This window comes from Panthera leo, chromosome D1 (genome assembly GCF_018350215.1).
Source record: "Panthera leo isolate Ple1 chromosome D1, P.leo_Ple1_pat1.1, whole genome shotgun sequence".
Taxonomy (NCBI): domain Eukaryota; kingdom Metazoa; phylum Chordata; class Mammalia; order Carnivora; family Felidae; genus Panthera; species Panthera leo.
In genome coordinates this window covers 97,014,218-97,032,955 of record NC_056688.1, presented here as the reverse complement: position 1 = coordinate 97,032,955, position 18,738 = coordinate 97,014,218, and the positions used below count along the sequence as shown (strand labels likewise).

The following is an 18,738-nucleotide window of genomic DNA, read 5'->3' as shown; positions in this document are numbered from 1 at the left end:
GGTGGCTCAGTCGGTTAAGCGTCTGACTCTTGATTTTGGCTCAGGTCATGATCTCAGGGTTCATGAGTTTGAGCCCCGCGTTGGGCTCTACGTGGACAGTGTGGAGCCTGCCTGGGATTCTCTCTCTGCCTCTGCCTCTCTATTTCTCTCTTAAAAATAAATAAACTTGAAAAAAAGTGGGGGGCAGTTTACAGTGCTGGGACCTGGGGATTCAATTAAGAATGAGGCAGACAAACCCTGCCCTCATGGACTCCGCCTTCTGGCAGGAGACAGACGATAACGAACTCATTAGGGATCGTCATGAGCACAGGAGTACCCTTAGGAACAGTTACCGTCTCTTGAATTCGGAGCTTACTCTGTGCCCATCCTGTTCTAAGCCCTTTTCCTATATTTCATCTTCACAAACCCAGAATGTGGGTGCTCTTCCTTCCTGGTTTGACCGATGGGGAAACTGAGACACAGAAAGGTTGACGAGACACCTGCCCAAGGTCCACGCAGCCAGTAATTGGTGGTGTGAGAATTCGAACCCAGGTCTGCTGGACCTTAGAGCCTGAGCCACTGGGCTCTCCTGCTCTGGAAGGGTATAAAAGAGGACACTGTGATAAAGAATGACCGGGTGCCCCTGCTCATGGTTTCTATTAGCGACGACAACAGGTGCAGCATAGAACCCGGTGCTGAGCAAGCCTGAACTCCCTTACCTGGGTGGCAGGCGTTGGGAGGCCTGGAAAAGTATTGGGCCCGTGTCTAGACGCCAAAGTCAAGGGTTTCAAGTTGCTCTGATGACGGTGTCAGAAGCCCCGGCCACTGCAAGCTCGGGCTGTCCAGGAGATGCCCACCTGTCAGAGACAAGCACATCAGCCATAACTGCCTGGTCCGGGGAGATCTCATCAGCTCCCACTGCCGTACGTGTCTTTTTGTTTGAGATGCTCTCTGGATCCCAAGGGGGCTGTGGGATGGGGCAAAGACAGCAGGAACGTGGGGTCATGCATCAGGATAGAGGTCCCAGCTGAACTTGCCTGGAAGCGAGACTGAGACACAAAGATATGCATATGCCTGTGTGTGTATGCCCTGCATAAAAATACATAAGCATCACACCCACTGTGTCTAGCACCGTGCCCTTTGCAGAGCGGGGAAGCTCGACAAATGTTTCGCGGTTTGCTTTGATGTAAAACATAAATGTATATGCTGGAGTGAGTGGGTGGGAACTCCACAAGAGTGTGAGCGCATCGGAGGCAAGATCCTTCCGCATGTGAAAATGCATTCTTGGGATGCTCCATCCAGCCAGACCAATGGCCTCATTTTAGCAATGAGGAGACTGACATCCAGAGAAGGGCGGGGACTAGTGCAGAGTCACATGGCAAGTTGGTGGCAGAGTGGGGCCTAAACCCTGCGTCTCTCCTGACTCGCCGCTGGGTGTTCTCCCCAAGGATCCACCCTCCTTTGTAGCGGTCAGACTTGCAGCCCGGGTACAGGGCAGGGATCGGCCACATGCCGTCAGGCGGATGCTGGTCACAGGCCAGGGCAGAGAATTGTTTCCTGGCTGTGTTCAAACCCCGACAACGTGCAAGAGTCAATGCCCACAGTGGTCAGAAGCATGGTCTTTGGAGGCAGGTAGATCATGGCCACATGCTGGGGCAATCTTTTTCCAGAAGTGGACCCTGGGTAAGTTAGGTGTCCACTCAGAGCATCAGTCTCCTCGCCTATAAAACAGGGATAATAATACCATCTCTCTCCGAGGATTGCAGGCAGTTAAAGTCTGTGAAGGCCATGCAGAGCATTCGCTCAACAAATGCCAGGGATGTGATGCAGAGGAGAATATCGTCAGGGGCTGCACGGCAAGGTGGAGCACCGGACTGGGGCTTGCTCTGTGTCCCTGGCGAGTCTTCAGACAAAACTCTTCAGTTCCACCCGCTCATTCATTCCTTCTGTCCCCACCTTCCTCCCTCTTCACTGCCTCTCACAGAGCAGCTCGGGGCCCCAGCCCCGCATATCTGCCTCTCCGGGTGGGCTGCAAGCTCCCCGCGTGCCTCCCCCCCCCCCCCCCCCCCCCCGTGGGATCCCCACCGCCCAGCCCACATTTCGACAGCGAGCAAAATGCAAATGTCATTAGCGCTCTGCAAGCTGGTGAGTGCTAACGCCCCCGGTGGCAGCCCGCTCTGCTCTCGCGAGAACTGGGGAGCGTTCAGGGGTGGGGGAGCGAACTCCCCAGGAGGGGGGGGCGGTCTCGGCTTTCTCCAAAAGGGGTACGGTAAAGAAACAAATAACTGGCCTCAAGAAACAACGGAGACTGTTTTAGCAGCATGAGGCGCAGCGAGGCCTTGCTCGCGGACTCACGTGGCGCCTGCGGGCCCTGCTTCGGCCCCCATCTGGATGATGGGTGTGTCCCAGCCTCTCTGGGCCTCTTCACCACACATACTTGAGGACGAGGCTCATCTGGGGGACTCCCAGCTTCCACGTTTCATTTCCACCCCAACCCAACCCCCCTCTAACGTGTTGAAAGAAGCAGACCACCCACCCAATGAGCAGACCCCTGGTGGGGCGGGGTGGGGGGGGCGGTCTTCACCCCAGGAGGACGCAGCTGCAGTGGACCCTCCACCCCCCTGCCCTGAATCTTGCAGGCAGGGGTCCTGGGCTCCGGTTCCAATGCCACACTAGCTACGCCCAGGCACATGCTCCCCTTTGCGGGGCTTTGGTTTCCCCATCTGTGAAACGGGCTGTTGGGCCCATTGGCAGTCCCTACAATCTCTCACGGTGAGCTGGAAAGCCCGGCTCTAGTAACTTCCGGGCAGAGCTGCCAAAGTAAGGCTGCTCCTCTAATGTCCTGACGACAATGCACGGACGACCCCAGCAGGCACATGAAGCCTTCCTGGAGGAGGGGGCAGGTGTGTGTGTGTGTGTGTGTGTGTGTGTGTGTGTGTGTGTGTGTGTAATTGAGAACAGGGTGCTGTGGGCAGTGGGGCGGGGTGAGCAAGGGCGTCGAGATACCCAAGTGGGGAGCCTTGAGCCAGCGCTGCCTGTCAGGGCAGAACGGGAGATGAGACGGAAAAGTCCTGGGGTCAGTGCTTCCTGTGCATGTCCCCATTTGATCCTAACTGCGCTATCATTCGCATTTTACCATTTCACCGGTGAGCGGTTCAGTAGCTTGGCAGACACATGACTGTTAAATAGCACAGATTAGATTTGAACCCACAGCTAATTTCAGAGCAGCTCATTTTGACGGCATGTGGCAGATCCCTGCCCTGCACCCGGGCTGCAAGTCTGACCGCTACAAAGGAGGGTGGATCCTTGATCGCCGTGGGCCGCCACCCGCCATCTAGACCGTTTAAAATGGAATGTGACCTAGAGAAATGTAGGATCATGCGTGTCGTGAACCCATGCAGACGAGCTCACGGTGGCACCTGAGGGGGAGCAATATTGTGGCTGGGGCGAGGGGAAGGAAGCTCCGTGTATGAACGTGCACACGCTGTCCTTGTGTGTGTCTTTGTTAAGTGATGCTCCAGCCCTGAGTCCAGGCCCAGAAATGCCAGAGGGGCGGGACGTGGCAGAGGGGCCATCGGGGCTGGGGAGTGGGTAACTCGAAGGCCCAGGCCATCCCACAGCAGCCCAGGAAGCCCTGCTCTCCAGGCTGTGAGCTGGGCCTGACCTGCATCTCTTCCCCTGGCTTCCACAGGCCCAGAGGCCGACCCCCTGCCGCCACGGAGAGTGGTACATCGGCCCTTGGCTGCCTCTCCCTTGGCTCAGGCTGCCTGCTCAGGCCGGGGGCACAGGACCTACAGATGGAGCCCGGGATACACAAGGGGCTGCCACCAGCAGGTAGGGAAGCCGGCAACCACACCAGCTGACGGCAGGTCAGCCCTGTTTTCCAGCCCTGGCCCTGTCACTAGCCACTGGCCTTGTGATTGGGACATGTGACCTGCCTCTCTGAGCCTCAGGGAAATTCCACTGAGCTGCAGAGATGACCACCTACGGGCAGGTGCATGCAAACTGTAAAGTGCTGTGCCCACCAATGGGGTTGTGGTTCTAACCCCAGTGGCCAAGATAACCCAGGAAGTAATAGAGAGTCCCTAAGGGAGGCTTGACTGAGAATCTAGCCAACGCCTTTATGTAACTCCCCTTCTTTCCTCTCCTGGGCCGCAGTTAACTCCCCTTCTTTCCTCTCCTGGGCCGCAGTTTCCTCATATGTAAAACTGAGGATCTGGGAGCTCAGATAGGGAGTGGTCTACAGCCCCCTGGGGTCTAGCCTCCTTTGCCACGATTTGCAATTAACAGCCTATCCGGATTTCATTTGCCGGAAGCCAGAAGGCCATTCACGCAGCAGTCAGCTGAGCACGCGGGGCCGCGGGGCCGGGACAGGTACAGGTACATTTTGATGGAAGGGAAGAGGAAAATGGGTGACCTGGAAGGAATGGAACAAATCTGGGAAGACAGAAGGAAGCTTGCGGGAAGGAAGGGAGGCAGAGCTGTCGACAGGTGATAGAAACTGGGCAGAGTCTTTCCCTAAGTTCGCGCTGGGCTGGCCCCGGAAGTCACAGAGAAGACGCAAGGATTCTCTTTCCTGAGGCCACAAGCAACATGAGCATTCACTCATTTGGTGAGCATTAGTGAACACCTGCCGTGTACCTGGGACTCCAGGGGTGCCAGAGATGACTGAGGCACAGACTACGCCTTCAAAGAGGCTCACGGTTATCGGGAAGAGAAGTCAATGTCCTTGTCTTCATGGTTCAAGGTGACAAGGAGGGCTCATCACATAGCTCTGAGTTCAGAGGCAGGAGAGGTCCCTCCCTACGTGGGCCCCAGGGAAGGCTTCCTGGAGGAGGGGGCAGATTTAAATATAAGATGACAGAAGGGTGCTGTGGGCAAAGGGGTCAGGGTGAGCAAAGGCATGGGGGGTACCCAAGTGTGGGCTGGGTATTCAGGATCATGAGCCAAGGCTTCCTGTTGGGGCAGAGTGGGAAATGAAGCGGGAAGGGAAGGCAGGGGCTCCACGGGTAAGGTCTTTGAACGCCAGGCCAAAGAAGGTGAAATTTGTCCACAGGCAATGGGGAGCCACTGATGGTCATAGAGCAGAGGTGTGCTTCGGGTAGTTGAAAAGCAGGAAGGGGCCCAGGCAGTGGAAACAGATGGTGAGGCGATGGATGGACGATGGGCAGAGACTGGTAGACGTGGTGGGAGGGTAAAGGTATGAGGGAGGTGGGGTTGGGGGCCCCGAAGCTGACAGGCCAGGGAGACAGGTGTGGGAGGAAAGGCGGATCTCCACCCGTAGGGTTTGTCTCCCAGCTCTACCACTGCCACCAACTTGTGGCCTCAGGCAGGTCATTTAACCTCTCGGGGCCTGTTTCCTTCTCTATAAAGTAAAAAACATCGAGCCACTTCACAGAGATGTAGGATTCAACTTGATAACATGAGAAGCGCTTTAGGCACAGAAAGTGATGGTTGGACGCATGCTTTCTAAAACTTAAGCATTTGTTGCTTTTGTTAATTAGTGGTGCCTTTCCCCCGTAAGGACACTGAAGCTCAAAGTCCAATGGTTGGCTAGACTCGACAGAACTGGGCCTTGAATCACAGGAGAAGCAAGTTATGAGCAAATAAACCTGGGTGACTCAGAGAAGAGTCTTGATTTTAAAATATTGCTAAAGAAAAGGGCCACTTTATGACTTCTGCACCGTGCGCTTATTAAACCCAAGCTATAAACGTGAACTAATAAGTGAAATGAGTTAAGTTAATGAAAAAAATCAACCTTCAGGACGAATCCATATTACCTAATGGCAGTCCATAAACATAAACATAAAATTTTAAAATACAAGAATGAATTGCAATGCCCAGCAGCTCAAGGAAGCGGCAATTTCTCTCTCTGGAAAATAAAAGCTATTGATTTTAGCTTGGGTTCTCATTGCTCATGAGTGAGTCTTTGAGAAGTCATAAAGGAAGGAATTATTTCAAATTGTTTACTCACTAAGGATCATATGTATTGAATTTAAATCATCTCCGATTCCTAATTAGTACAAACCAAATTAGAATCTAAGTACAGAAGAACTGAAAAGGCCCTTGGAGGCCTCTGAGCTCAGTTTTCTTTGTTTTACAGACCTGGAATCCAAGGGACAGAGGAGAAGTGACTTGTCCAAGATCACGCAGCAAGTGGGGTAGGAGCCAAGTTAGAATCAGGGCTCCTGGTACCCCGGTCAGCATCCTGCTCTGGTCCCTGCAGTCTCTGGGATCAGATCATTAAATCCAGACCTTTCAGGTGTGCTGGGTGTTACCATGGCCTCAGCCCAGGGGGCTCCTACCATAAGAACTTTCTCCCGGCTGCTGGAGTAAAGGACCCTCAAACCCAGGCTAACACTGATAGCAATGTAAGTGCTAAGGCACCGTGAGTATTGACATGTACAGAACCCTCGAGCCCCTGTGCCAACCCAGCTTCAGCAGGGAAGCAGACACATACTGGGGGCCTCGGGTTCTGTCTTGAGAGGGGCCACAGAGCCTCAGGCCCATGGCAGTTCCCCACTATGTCGAGGGGAGGCTGGGGCACAAAGACCCCACTGTATGGTGGGGACAGGAGGGGTCTCTTAACCTAGCCTGGCTCTCTGCCTCTCTCTCTTTCTCACACACACAGACACACACACACACACACACACACACACACACGAATGAGCACAACCAGAACTAGGGAGCTTTGCCTGTGGCTCGGGCGTGTGTGCATGTGTGTGTGCGCGTGTGTGTTAAGCTTCGGCCCGCACACAATTATGAAGCAGATGTTTAATTACTACCTGGGTGTTATTAATCAACACGATTAATACACAACCCATACCACATAATTACTTTGCAATTACACCGAAACGAAATATTTTATTGCTGAGGGTTTGCTAATTACCTGGCCTTGCCAAAGGACAGGTATAACGGGCAGCAATTTTTCTTCCTTCCTTCCCTCCCTTCTCTGCCTCCCCTGCCCTCACATTAATCTCCCGGGCTGATGTCCACGGAACAGGGAGCTGAGGCAGGTTGCGGCAATCACGTTCATTTTAATGGGAACCCTAAATCGTCCTGGTCCTTTCCTCTCCGCGCCCCCAGCATGGAAATGTGCATCCTTTCCAGAAATGACGATGGCCTCCTGCAGGCCTGCAGCTGGGGCGGGGGTTACCTGGGGATAACCTGGGAGGTAGGGGCTCTGCAGGCAGCTGCCTAGAGTTGAATCTTAGTTCGACAAGTTAGCTACCGGCTGTGTGACCCCGGTCACATTAACTGTGCCTCAGTTTCCCTACATGTAAGGTGGAGAGGGTAACAGTAATTACCTCGGGGTTTGAGTACTGAATGTGATACAGGCATACAGCACTTAGCACAGCACCTGCCAGAGGAAGGCTTTGGTAACACCCATTATTGTTATCATTTACCCAGAAATGGGGCCCTCCACAAATCTTCCCAATCACAGGGTCCCCCAAACATTCAGATTTTGGGATTCCACTCTCTCTCCCTCCCCTACCCCAACAGGTCAGTCCAAGCTACCTAGACACAGCTCCTCACATTGGCCCCTTCCCACTACCTGCTACCTCGAGGGACTTCACTTCCTTAATCCAATCCTTGGTTCTCTCATCTGGCCTGCAGCCATAGCCTCCACAAGGTCTCCCTGCTGCCCCCACCCCATTCCATCCTCCCCTGGGGAGGGAGGGAGACAGATCTTCAGGGGTGGAGCTCAGACCAGGCCACTCTCCCACTCAACAGCCTTCTATAGCTCCCCATTACCTATGCAGCAAGGTCCACTTCCTCCTCTGGTGTTTTAGGACCCAGAAGATCACTAAAGACCCAAATTCCTCCTTCATTTCTTAGGGCGTTAGCATAGCATAGCACCTAAATGTCTGATGAAGAATGAATGAATGTCTTGCTAGATTTTAGAGGTATCTGTGTCCACTAAGCTGAGATGTCCTAGAACATTTTGTAAGCCTGCGTATCTCCACAGACTCCACAGCCTTCACTGTTCATTTCTACACCATCCTGGTCTCCTACTTGCCTTGACAAATGTCCTCCCTAAACCCAGCTGCATTTAGGAACGGTTGATCTCTTGGGACACAGTAACGGCATGTCTCGCTAAGCAAAAAGACTATGTAAGGACCCTCGATGCAGGACTAGCGTGTGGTCCATTTGGGAGATGAGCATAAGGGGGGATGGTGATAGCCTTGACCATGGATGGCGCACGTTGGAGGAAGAGACAAGGGAGGTGTGCGTGTGTGTGTGCGTGTGTGGGCGTGTTGTGTACATGGTGGCACAAGTGGGGCTGATGTGGCTACTTCTGAGTGTGCATCGACTCTTTCAGTTACCAAAATATTAAATCGCGTGGGTCATTCACTCAATCACTCAAGAAACGGATACTGGGTTCTGGAGTCTGAACACTGGTGACAGAATCCTGTCTCTGACTAAGCTGCGTGACTTTGGGCTAATGCCTTCACTTCTTTGAGACCTCAGTTCTTAATCATAAAATGGGGCTATTCTAGGGGTGCCTGGGTGGCTCAGTCGGTTAAGCATCCGACTTTGGCTCAGGTCATAGTCTCACCGTTCATGAGTTCGAGCCCTGCATGGGGCTCCGTGCACCCAGGTGCCGCGACAGAAGCCTGGGCCAACAGGGAGCTGACGGAAATTCATGGAGGGGGCAATGGGGACCATCCAAGTCCCGGGTTTTCCTCCTCTGTCTGAAGTTCAAGCCTTGGTATTGGGAGTCTGAAGGCCCCTCCTGGGAAGCTGATGAAAAGGTTTCCAGGGAGTGTGGGATCATCTATTTCTCTTGCCCGGGATTTACATAAAGGTCCCTGCTCAGCCACAAGGCAAAGGCACAGGCACAGAGGTCTAGCCACCAACCTCTGGGTGGCACCGGATGCAGGACTAGCCCAGACGGAAGACAGGCAGCCTTCCCCGCTCCAGGTAGACGCAGGGAGGGGCGCACTGCCAGGACGCAGCTGTTTTCCCACCGAGGCCACCAGGGTGCCGCCTCTCCTCTGCCGGCGGGCACGTGGGCGGCCTGTGATGAAGGCAACAGGGGAGAGAAGCTTCCTTCCACGTTCCGTGGGCCTCCCTCGCCCGCTCCCCCTGCCACGATCTGGCCCTTCACTCACACACGTGCACGAACTCATGCTCTCGACAGGGAAGGCTGAATTCGAACGCCACTCATTACGTGACCTTGACGCCTTGTGTGAACATCTCTGAGCCGCAGTTTCCTCATCTGTAAAGTGGGGACAGTGACAGTTGTCACTCCCAGAGTGAATCGAGAAGACACAAGGAGATTGCCCAGCACGGCGTCTGGGGCCGAGCCAGCCCTGAGAAGTTATTATTAGTATTACGATTTTAGCTCCAACCACATCCTGGGGAGCCCCCAGCCAGGCGGTTTCTTCGGTCCTCTGTGCCATCCCATTGGCAGGGACCCTGGGAAGTGGCTGACCCTCGATCTGGTCCTCACCGAGATGGCGTGACGCCCTCCCCGGGCCCTAGCAACAGCCCCAGCCCTGAAGGGGGACTTTTCTGACCACCCCTGAGCCACACACAGACATGGCTGTGGAGTTGACATTAGTTTTCTGGACAAACAGTGGTCATTCCTTGGAGCCCTGGGGAAAGCCGCCCAGCATCATTAGGGCACTCTAAGCTCCCCTGAAATGTGTCATTTCTTACCAGCGGCATGTATCCATATAGCACTTGCTAAATAACAATGGGAATAAATCATTCATCCGGAGACAAACACCTCTGGGGAAATCTCAGGCCTTGACTGACCCCCAACTGAAGGCTTTGGCTGCTTTTCTCATTCCTGGAGGAAGGGAGCTGAGAACAATGGGCTTCTCCTCTCTCAGCCCTGGGGACAGGGGTTATTAGGGATCAGGCAGTCTACCACCCGACCGTCTAGTCTGACTGTCCAAGGGAAGGAGCTCATCTGGGCCAGGCCAGGCAGGAGAGACGCCACCCTGGGAAGGTCTCCATGCAGGTGAGGCAGTGAGAGCAGGAAGCCGGACTCGACCCGCTTCACAGGTGCTGAGGGCCTACTGTGCACCGGTCCCAACAGAACGGCTGTCCGTGTGGCATCCGATGCGTGTTTTCTTCCTAATTCCAAAGTAAGGGATTACGGGGCCTCTCCCTGCTGCACCAGACCCCTTTCCTAGATGGTGCAGCCCTCCCTTGACCCTGCAGCACTGGCTGCGAGTCTCCACCCCCACCCCCTCTGGGAGAGCTGCTGGCTCCTGGCTGCTTGGAGTCACTTACACAGACGCGCCGGGAGGCTACACCCCTATCCCCACCCCAGGCCTGGCCCGCAGCCCTGACAGACAATGTTGGGCACAAACCCGCCAACTCCAGGGCGCCCCTTGGGATCCGGCTTTGGCGAGACTGCACTTGAACCCCAGGCCTGCTTCCTCGCCGGCACGCAGGTGTCTCGGGAGAAGCCTCCCTCAGCACTTCACATGCACGACCACTGCCACTCAGGCTCTGCTTCTAGGGAGCCGCCCGCAGACAAGCGAAGTTCATGAAGGAGACAGACACGGGTCCTGCCATCACGAGACTCAATGCCCAGCAGGAGTCAAATCTGAGACACTGAGCCACCGTGACACCATCCCCTCGACTATGACCATTGCTCCCCCCACTTCCACTGCCATCCGATATCAAAAACCTACGACATGCCGTGCAACCCAATTTCCCTCCTGCTCTCATCAAATACCAGCCCAGCCACGAGGCTTATCTCCCATTTTATAGATGAGGAAACTGAGGCTCAGATAGATTATAATTTTTCCAAGGTCACTTGCAACTCCTCCTCAGCTGCACTGGATTGGAACTCAGTTCTGCTTGGCCACTGGGCCCCAGCAGTTGCTTCCCACTAACAAAAAGCACCCAAACGCCACTGCAAAAGGTGAGTGATGCTTGCCTCGTGCCATCAGGACTCTCTCCTACATCCCCAGCCTGGAGGCTCTCTCCCTCTCAAATGATTCTCCTTGCCGCTGGCTCATCCCGCGTCCCCCACCACCCCCAAGTCCCATTATGTCCCAGGCTTTGCAGCTCAGCCAGGCGGGTAACAGGCAGGGGATGGGGAGTTTTACCTGTTAATTTGATTCTTGAGCCCCTGCTGTTTGCCAAGCCTAAGCAGCCCCACAGCAGGCTCAGAAAGGAGGAGGGGAGACAGGAATACACAGCAAATGGGGAAAACCACATAAGCAGTTGCTAGGGGGCTTCCCTGAGGGGGACGGTGGTCCAATGGGGCCAGGGGAGCCAACCTGGCTGGACCCCGAAGCAGGAAGGGCATCTGGTTCCCAGGGCACCAGCCACCTGCTCACTCTACCCCATTCTCGGTGGGGAAAGGGCAGAACATGTCAAAGATCCCGCTGCTCAGGAGAAGAGCTGAGCCCAGCCAGGTGCGGGTGACCCCTGCTCCCTCAGCCTTCCTTCCCACAGCCGTCAGCCTTTCTTAACACGGCCTCTCCCTAAAGTATCTGGAGGCCCCGCTTCCCTGGGCACTGTGTGCCATTTAACCCTCCAATCCTTTCCCATCCTCCCTGCATGAGGAAGTATCGTTATCATCCCCATTCCACAGATGTCAAAACTGAGTTTCAAAGAGGTGATGTATCCTCGACACGTCCAACATGGCATGACCATATGACCCCGCAATCCGACTCCTAGGTACCTGCCCAAAAGAATGAAGACGGACTGATCAGACCTGTCATATACGTTCACAGCAGCCTGAAGGTGGAAAAAGCCACCCGACTGTCCAACGGATGAATGGATAAACAAGCAAATGTGGTATATCCATCTAGCGGAATAGTATTCAGCCAGAAAAAGGAATGCAAAGTATTGACGCGTGTTATTATAACGTAGATGTACCTCCGGAACACGACGCTAAGTGAAAGGAGCCAGACACAAAAGGGCAAATACTATGGGATTCCATTTATATGAAGTATCTAGAATAGGTAAACCCAGATGGACAGAAAGCAAGTGAGTGGTTGCCAAGGGCTGGGACAGACGAGGGGTCCCCGTGTTTACTTTTGGGCTCGAAAGCTCCTTGGGTCCTCGAGCTAGACAGAAATGGTGGCTGCACGACCATGTGAATGTGCTAAATACTACTGAAGGGTTCACTCTCGTTAATTCTACATTATGTGAATTTCACCTTAGCTGAAAAAAAGAAAAAGGAAAGAGGGGGGAGAGAGGATGTCACGCGTTAGGGTCACGAGCTGGTTAGTGCGAGTCCAGATTCATACTTGGGTCTTTGTGACTGCAGGCCCTGTGCCCTCGGCCGCCATCTTCCCTTGCCTGCCATGCACTTTTCTACCCCTGGGCCTTTGCTTCTTTGTTGTTGCCTCAGCCAGGAAGGCCCTCCCTCCCCGTTTTTGCTGTCTGTACCCTACCCTTGTTCAGTGGCCTTGATTAAAAGCCACTCCTGTACCCGAAACCCTTCCCAATCTCCTTGGACTTCTCTCCACCTTGGAGCCCCGCAGCCCTGTTCCCCTCCCGCGGCAAGCTCTCCCTTCTGCCCCCTGCTAGACTTAGCACCGCACAGGCCTTTCCTTCGCCCCCCCACCAGCCTCAGAGAGTAACCACACTCACAGGGTCCTTGTCAGGGTTAAACAACATTAATGCCCACAGAGTTCTGGGCTCTGTGCTTGGCGTGCAGTAAGCACTCAATAAATGGGGGGTTGTTAATGGGCCGGGCTCCCTCCTGAGGGGCTGGGGCCTGCTCATTCATCTCTGCTTCGCCGGCCCAGACCCCGCTCCCGAGGGAACTCCTCGAATGACTGGAATGGAAGAGGAGAAGCAGACAAACCCCTCTGACGAGAGGGCCCTTTCCTACCTGTTTTCCAGCAGGGCAGGCAGCCCGTCTCGTTTCACAGTTTATAATAAACACAACCCTATTTCCCCTTGGCCGGGCTGGCCGCGGCACACACCCAGAGCCGGCTGTTCCTGTTAAATGTCTGAGGCTCCTTGGACCAGCCAAGCCCTGACTGAGCCGTGGTGGTTCCCTCCACGAGGCACCTCCACCAGCAGGTTCGGCGGGTCCAGAAAAATCAGAAGTTCCAGCCTCCCGGGACACAGGCCCCTGCCACAGGCCCTCCCCATCAAATCACAGGTCGGTCGCCAAAATTCCAGCTGGCAGGGACACGGACATTCATTAGCCACATACTCATCAGGCACCTGACCTGGGGTTGGGGCCGCAGGTGTGAACAGGAGAGCCACGAGCTTTGAGCCGGAACGCGGGAGTCACGCGGAACCAGGAGGGATGCGGATCCTGCTGCTTCCTGGCTTTGTGACGCGCTGGACAGGTCGTGTAATCCCTCTGAACCTCAGTTTCCTCATCTGTAAAATGGAAACACTAAGAGGACCTACACCCCTGGCACAAAGGAAAGGCTGCGTCAGCGTAGCGGTTCTAGTTTGTGTTACCGTTTCCATTTCACAGATGCGACAACCGAGGCACAGGAAGACCAGGAGGAGTCTGCGAGAGTCACAGAACCCCCGGGGCGGAGGCTTTACTCTTCCTAGCAAGTGTGTGTTCCAGATAAGACACACTCAGAACAGCCACTGCGTGACAAACTGCCCCCGGGTTTGGCACTGGTGAGGGCTCAGCCTGCCGGGTGGAAATGCCACCGGCTATGCTTACTCACTTCTGTGTGGACCGTGAGCCCCGCAGAGGGTCAAGGGGGACAGCATGGTGGACGGAAAGAGCACAGGGCTGAGAAGTAAAAGCCCTGGGTTCAGACAGGGGCTCACCCATCTCCTGGCCAGGGGACCCTGGGTAAGTCACGGATCCAGGCTTCTGTCCGTGCGGTTGTCTTGGTTTGAAATGCCATATCCTGCCTCACGAACTCCTATTCATCCTTCAAGATCCAATTCCCATGCTGCCCCCTATATGAAGCCTCCGGCCCCCCTGGGGCAAGGTGGCCGCTACTGGGCTGTGCTCCCACTGCATTTACTCCATCTCTGCAACGTCTCTGAGGGCAGGGAATGCATCTGGTTTGTTCTCTGCAATGTCCACGGGGCACAGTGCCTGGCATGTAGGAAGAACTCACCTAGTTAGGAATGAGTCTCTATTCCTGCACCCCCTGCACTGGACACTGACCTAAGGCTTATGCATTATTCACTAGGCTTAGAATGCCCAAGCATACAACTCATTCAACTGTGGCTGCCGGCCCAGGACTGGGTCAGTCTTCCGCAAACTTCAACTCAACACGATCTGTCTTGTAATTGGTGCCCTGCTGACCTCCCTGGCTTCAACTAATGAATATGTAATAAGACAAGCATCACGGAAGCACTTTCTCAACTAAGGGAATTATACATTTAAGGTATGAGCAGTAAGAATAATTCCAGGCACCAGAGAGCGCCAACATTTTCAGCATGTTTTGGAAGCTCCTTTGAATCTGCAGTGGAATGTGAATTCGTCGAAGATGCCAAGAAATTCACTTCAAAGAAAAAAACTAGGTGGCCAAAGGAGGAAGTCCCCACACCAGGGAAGGCAAAGAGATGTGGACTTCCCAGATCTCGCCCCTCTGCTTGGCTGTAGAGGGTGGGCCATGCTAAGGAAGGCATACCGGAAGGTTGGCAACCCCTTCTCCCGCTGACACCCAGAGTGGAAAGAGGGGGCTCTGGGATCAGAGGAATCCAGTCTGGTCATTTGCCAACCCTGAGATCGTGGGCCAGGTCCTTAGACCCCTTACTGTCAGGTGTGGGGGCACAGAGACGTGGAGGGTGAGGACGCCCACCCCACTGGGCGGTGATGACCATTATGTAAGGTGAGGTGGTCAGGCGTGAGGACCGGGCGGGGCATGGGGTCTCAATAAACACTCATTCTCTTCCTTCCTAAACGATGGAAAGAGGGCGCTTTGGGACCAGTGACAAAGCACACCACAGACTGGGAGAAGTACTTGCAATGCAAATGTATGATAAAAGACTTGTATCCAGGATATGTAAAGAACTCATACAAATCAATACGAAAACAATAAAACAACCCAGTTGTAAAATTGGGCAAGAGAGAGAACAGTTCCCGACAGAAGGCCCCCAGATAGCCAATAAGCATATGGAGAGGTTCCGGCAAAATTAGTCACCAGAGAAATGCAAATTAAAAACACACTAAGATGTCACTATCCAGGGGTGCGCGGGTGGCTCAGTCAGTTAAGCGTCTGACTTTTGATTCCGGCTCAGGTCATGCGCTCACGGGTCTTGAGCCTGGGTCCCAAGTCGGGCTTGGGAGTCTCTCTCTCCCTCTCTCTCTCTGCCCCTCCCCTGCTCACGTGTGTGTGCACACACACTCACTCACACACACACTCTCTCTCTCAAAATAAATATTTTTTTTAAGTAATAATTAAAACAAAAATGAAATGTCACTATTGAGCTATACCAGTTGACCAAAATCGGACAGACGGGTGATACCAACTGCGGGGAGGAGGCAAAGCAACTAGAATGTTCCTACACTGCGGGCAGGACTCTCAGATGGCACGACCACGCCACGTGGCAGCATCCACAGAGCTAAACCGGTGCCCGCCCAACGCCACTTCAGCACATCCACTCTGTCACGCACCCACGTACCTACAAAAAGTTGTGGCCCCAAAAGTGTGTCGTAGCCTTATTCATAAGCACCCAGAGTGGGAAACCACTCAGTGCTCGTCCGCGTAGGAATGGATAAAAAAAACTAATCTAGACGGTGGTCACTCAGTGTAGTAAGGAAACCACCGAGCTGGGGAGCCCGGGTGGCTCAGTACCTTGAGTGTCCAACTCTTGATTTCTGCCCAAGTCATGATTCCAGGGTCGTGGGATCGAGCCCCACGTTGGGCTCTGCACCGAGAATGGAGCCTGCTTGAGATTCTCTCTCTCTCAACGGGCACCTGGGTGGCTCAGTCGGTTGAAGGTCCCACTTAGGCTTGGGTCATGATCTTGCCGTTCGTGGGTTCGAGCCCCGCGTCCGGCTCTGTGCTGACAGCTCGGAGCCTGGAGCCCATTTGGATTCTGTGTCTCCCTCTCTCTCTGCCCCTTGGCTGCTTGCACTTTGTCTCTGTCTCTGTCTCAAAAATAAATAAACATGAAAAAAAGATTCTCTCTCTCTCCCTCTTCTCCCTCCCTGGCTCATGCTCTCTCTAAAAACTTTAAAATATTTTTTTAAAAAAGAAGAAAACCATTGAGCTGTACTTTGGCAATGTATGCACTTTACTGTGTATATATATATAGTACCTAAACAGGAATGGTAAAAAATTCCTGGAGTAGATGACAGATTGGATCAAACTATCTCTAAGACCTACCAGCCCAAACCCTCTGTGATTCCTAGAGCCTGGAGAATGATCTCAGGTTCTAGTGCTGTAACTCCAGGTTTTTGCGCTCATTTTTCATTCTGTCCTTTCTCTTCCCCTCACAGTCATCTGGCTTGCCTGGAGAGGCCCCTTCTCTTGCTCCCTCTCCCTCTCCCTCGCTGACTTTGTATGAGTCAGTCAGCCACTCCTGGCCTCATCACCCCATCTGCAAAAAAAAAAAAAGGGAGGGGGGTCATGCTGCCTGGACTCCCCTCCAAGTACAGAAACATGGTCATCCACGGAAAATGCTCTGTGCATCACAGAGCAAACATGCTTAAATGCATTCCCAGAATTGCTAGCAGATGTATCTTTGCAAATCAGGCAGAATTGCAGTTACAATGGCGAGGGCGTGGTTTACAAATCAGACTTGGCCCCCGGTGCGTTTTTTCCGCGTGAAAGGATCTAAGACAGTGGCCATCGAGCAGAAGTCATCATGGGAAAGGGACAGCCCTGAGTTTGACCTGGGAAGGCACGGAAGCTGGCGTGGTACCTCAGGCTGTCAGGCCAGAGCCGTGCAGGGCTCATTCTTAAAGGAGACAGAGGCGGTGCCTAGCCTGGGGTTTCTGCCAGCCCTTCAAAGGAAGGAGCATTGAAGCTGGAGTCTAAGATCCTGGGCTCGAGGCTGCTTTTGCCCTCATGTGCTGTGACAATGGCCACCTGCTTCCCACCTCTGGGTCTCACTTTCCCCATTTCACAATCAAGGGGAGGGCTAGATCATACTGAGAAACCTTCCAACTCTATCTGTTTATGAACTTACAAATTGCTTAATTCTTTTTTTCTATTTAAAAAGAATTTTTTTTAATGTTTTTATTTATTTTTGAAGGAGAGAGAGAGAGAGAGAACGAGCAGGGGAGGGGCAGAGAGAGAGGGAGACACAGAATCCGAAGCAGGCTCCAGGCTCCGAGCTGTCAGCACAGAGTCCGACGTGGGGCTTGAACGCACAGACCACAAGATCATGACCTGAGCCGAAGCCATATGCTCAACCAGCTGAGCCACCCAGGTGCCCTTCTTAAATTGCTTACTTCTTAAAGTCATCGCATCATGTGGGGGCACCTGGGTGGCTCAGCTGGTTGAGCGTCTGGCTTAGGCTCAGGTCATGATCTCGTGGTCTGTGAGTTCGAGCCCCGTGTCGCGCTCCGTGCTGACAGCTCGGAGCCTGGAGCCTGCTTCGGATTCTGTGTCTCCGCCTCTCTCTACCCCTGCCCCGCTTGTGCTCTGTCTCTCTCTATCAAAAATAAATGAAATGTAAAAAAAAAATATTTAAAAAAAATCGCATCATGTGTCTCCCTGCTTACAACCTTATCTACGGCTTCACATTAGAGTTAGAACAAAATCCAAACTCATGACCGAGCCCTCCTCTCTCTGTCCTTCGACACTTGAACCCATTTGTGCCCCAGGGCCTTTGCACACTTTGCCCTCTCAACTCAGATCCCTCCTCTCCCCAGCTCTGCTTGGTCAGCCTTTCCCTGCTTTATGGCACCAGCTCAGAGGCCCCTCCTCAGATGCCTTCCTTGACCAGATAAAGCAAGCCCCTCTCCCTTGTTATTTCCTCTTCCACCTTCCTACTCATTACAACGTGCAGTCATTTGATGAATTTGTGGCTCCCTTCTAAGTTGCATGCAGGCGGCTACTGTGTCTGTCACCATTAAACCCTCTGGCCTATACACAGTAGATGCTCGATAAATTTCTGTGCAGTTTCCTAATCCACCGAGGCAGCGCTCCAGAGCTCCTGCGGCCCTCAGGGGCTCGTGTCAGTTCCCCAAAGGGAAGAGAACGCTTAGGTAGGTACTCGGGGCCCATCAGGAACCATGGGGCATACCAGGCTCTCTGCATTCTCGTGTCACTTAATTCTCACTGCAACCCTCGAGACAGAACGAGTAGGGAAACTGAGGCTCAGAGCGGTGCAGAGATGTGCCCGCGGTCACACACCGGGACCCCGGAGGCCTGGGCTTGGAGACAGCCGGCCGTGGGCCACGTGCTGGCATGTGACTCTATCTCTCCAGGCTGTGCTTTCCTCGTCTGTAAAGTGGGGCTAAGATCTCCTGCCCCAACTGCAAGCTGTGGCCTGACCAGGCAGGATAATTAATGTCAAGAGGCGCGAAACGGGTCGGCTTCTTCCACCGGAGTCTCTGCCTGCCCCTCGGGGAGGCGGCCAAGGAGTGAACCGGCGCCTTCCGGAGCCAGCTGCCCTGGGCTGGGATCCTGCTCCCCAACCCCCCCCCCCCCCCCCCCCCCATCTCGGAGCTGGGAGCCCTCAGGCGCACACATTATTTCTTTCCTTATTTCACTCCTTTGAACTTCAGTGTTTCCCTCTACAAACTGAGAAGGAAGACTCCCCTCCCCCCAGGACTGTTATGAGCGTTAAGCAAGATCATCGAGAAACAGGGCTTTATTCCGTCCAAAGCACTGCGCAAATGCTGCCCGTCTTTTGACGTCTGAGGACACCTAGCTATCGTTCTAT

At 53.8% G+C, this 18,738-nt stretch overlaps 1 protein-coding gene across 4 annotated transcripts in view; it reads right to left on the bottom strand.

The window, feature by feature from the left end:
- TSPAN18 (tetraspanin 18) overlaps positions 1–18,738 on the bottom strand; it is a 185,183-nt gene that overhangs the window by 57,551 nt on the left and 108,894 nt on the right. For 3 of the 4 annotated variants that reach the window (XM_042904300.1, XM_042904302.1, XM_042904301.1), the window contains exon 3: positions 699–836. The exons of the other annotated variant lie outside the window; for it this stretch is intronic. The gene's annotated coding sequence lies outside the window, so the exon portion shown is untranslated. The remainder of the gene's footprint in view (positions 1–698; positions 837–18,738) is intronic. 4 annotated transcript variants of the gene reach the window in all.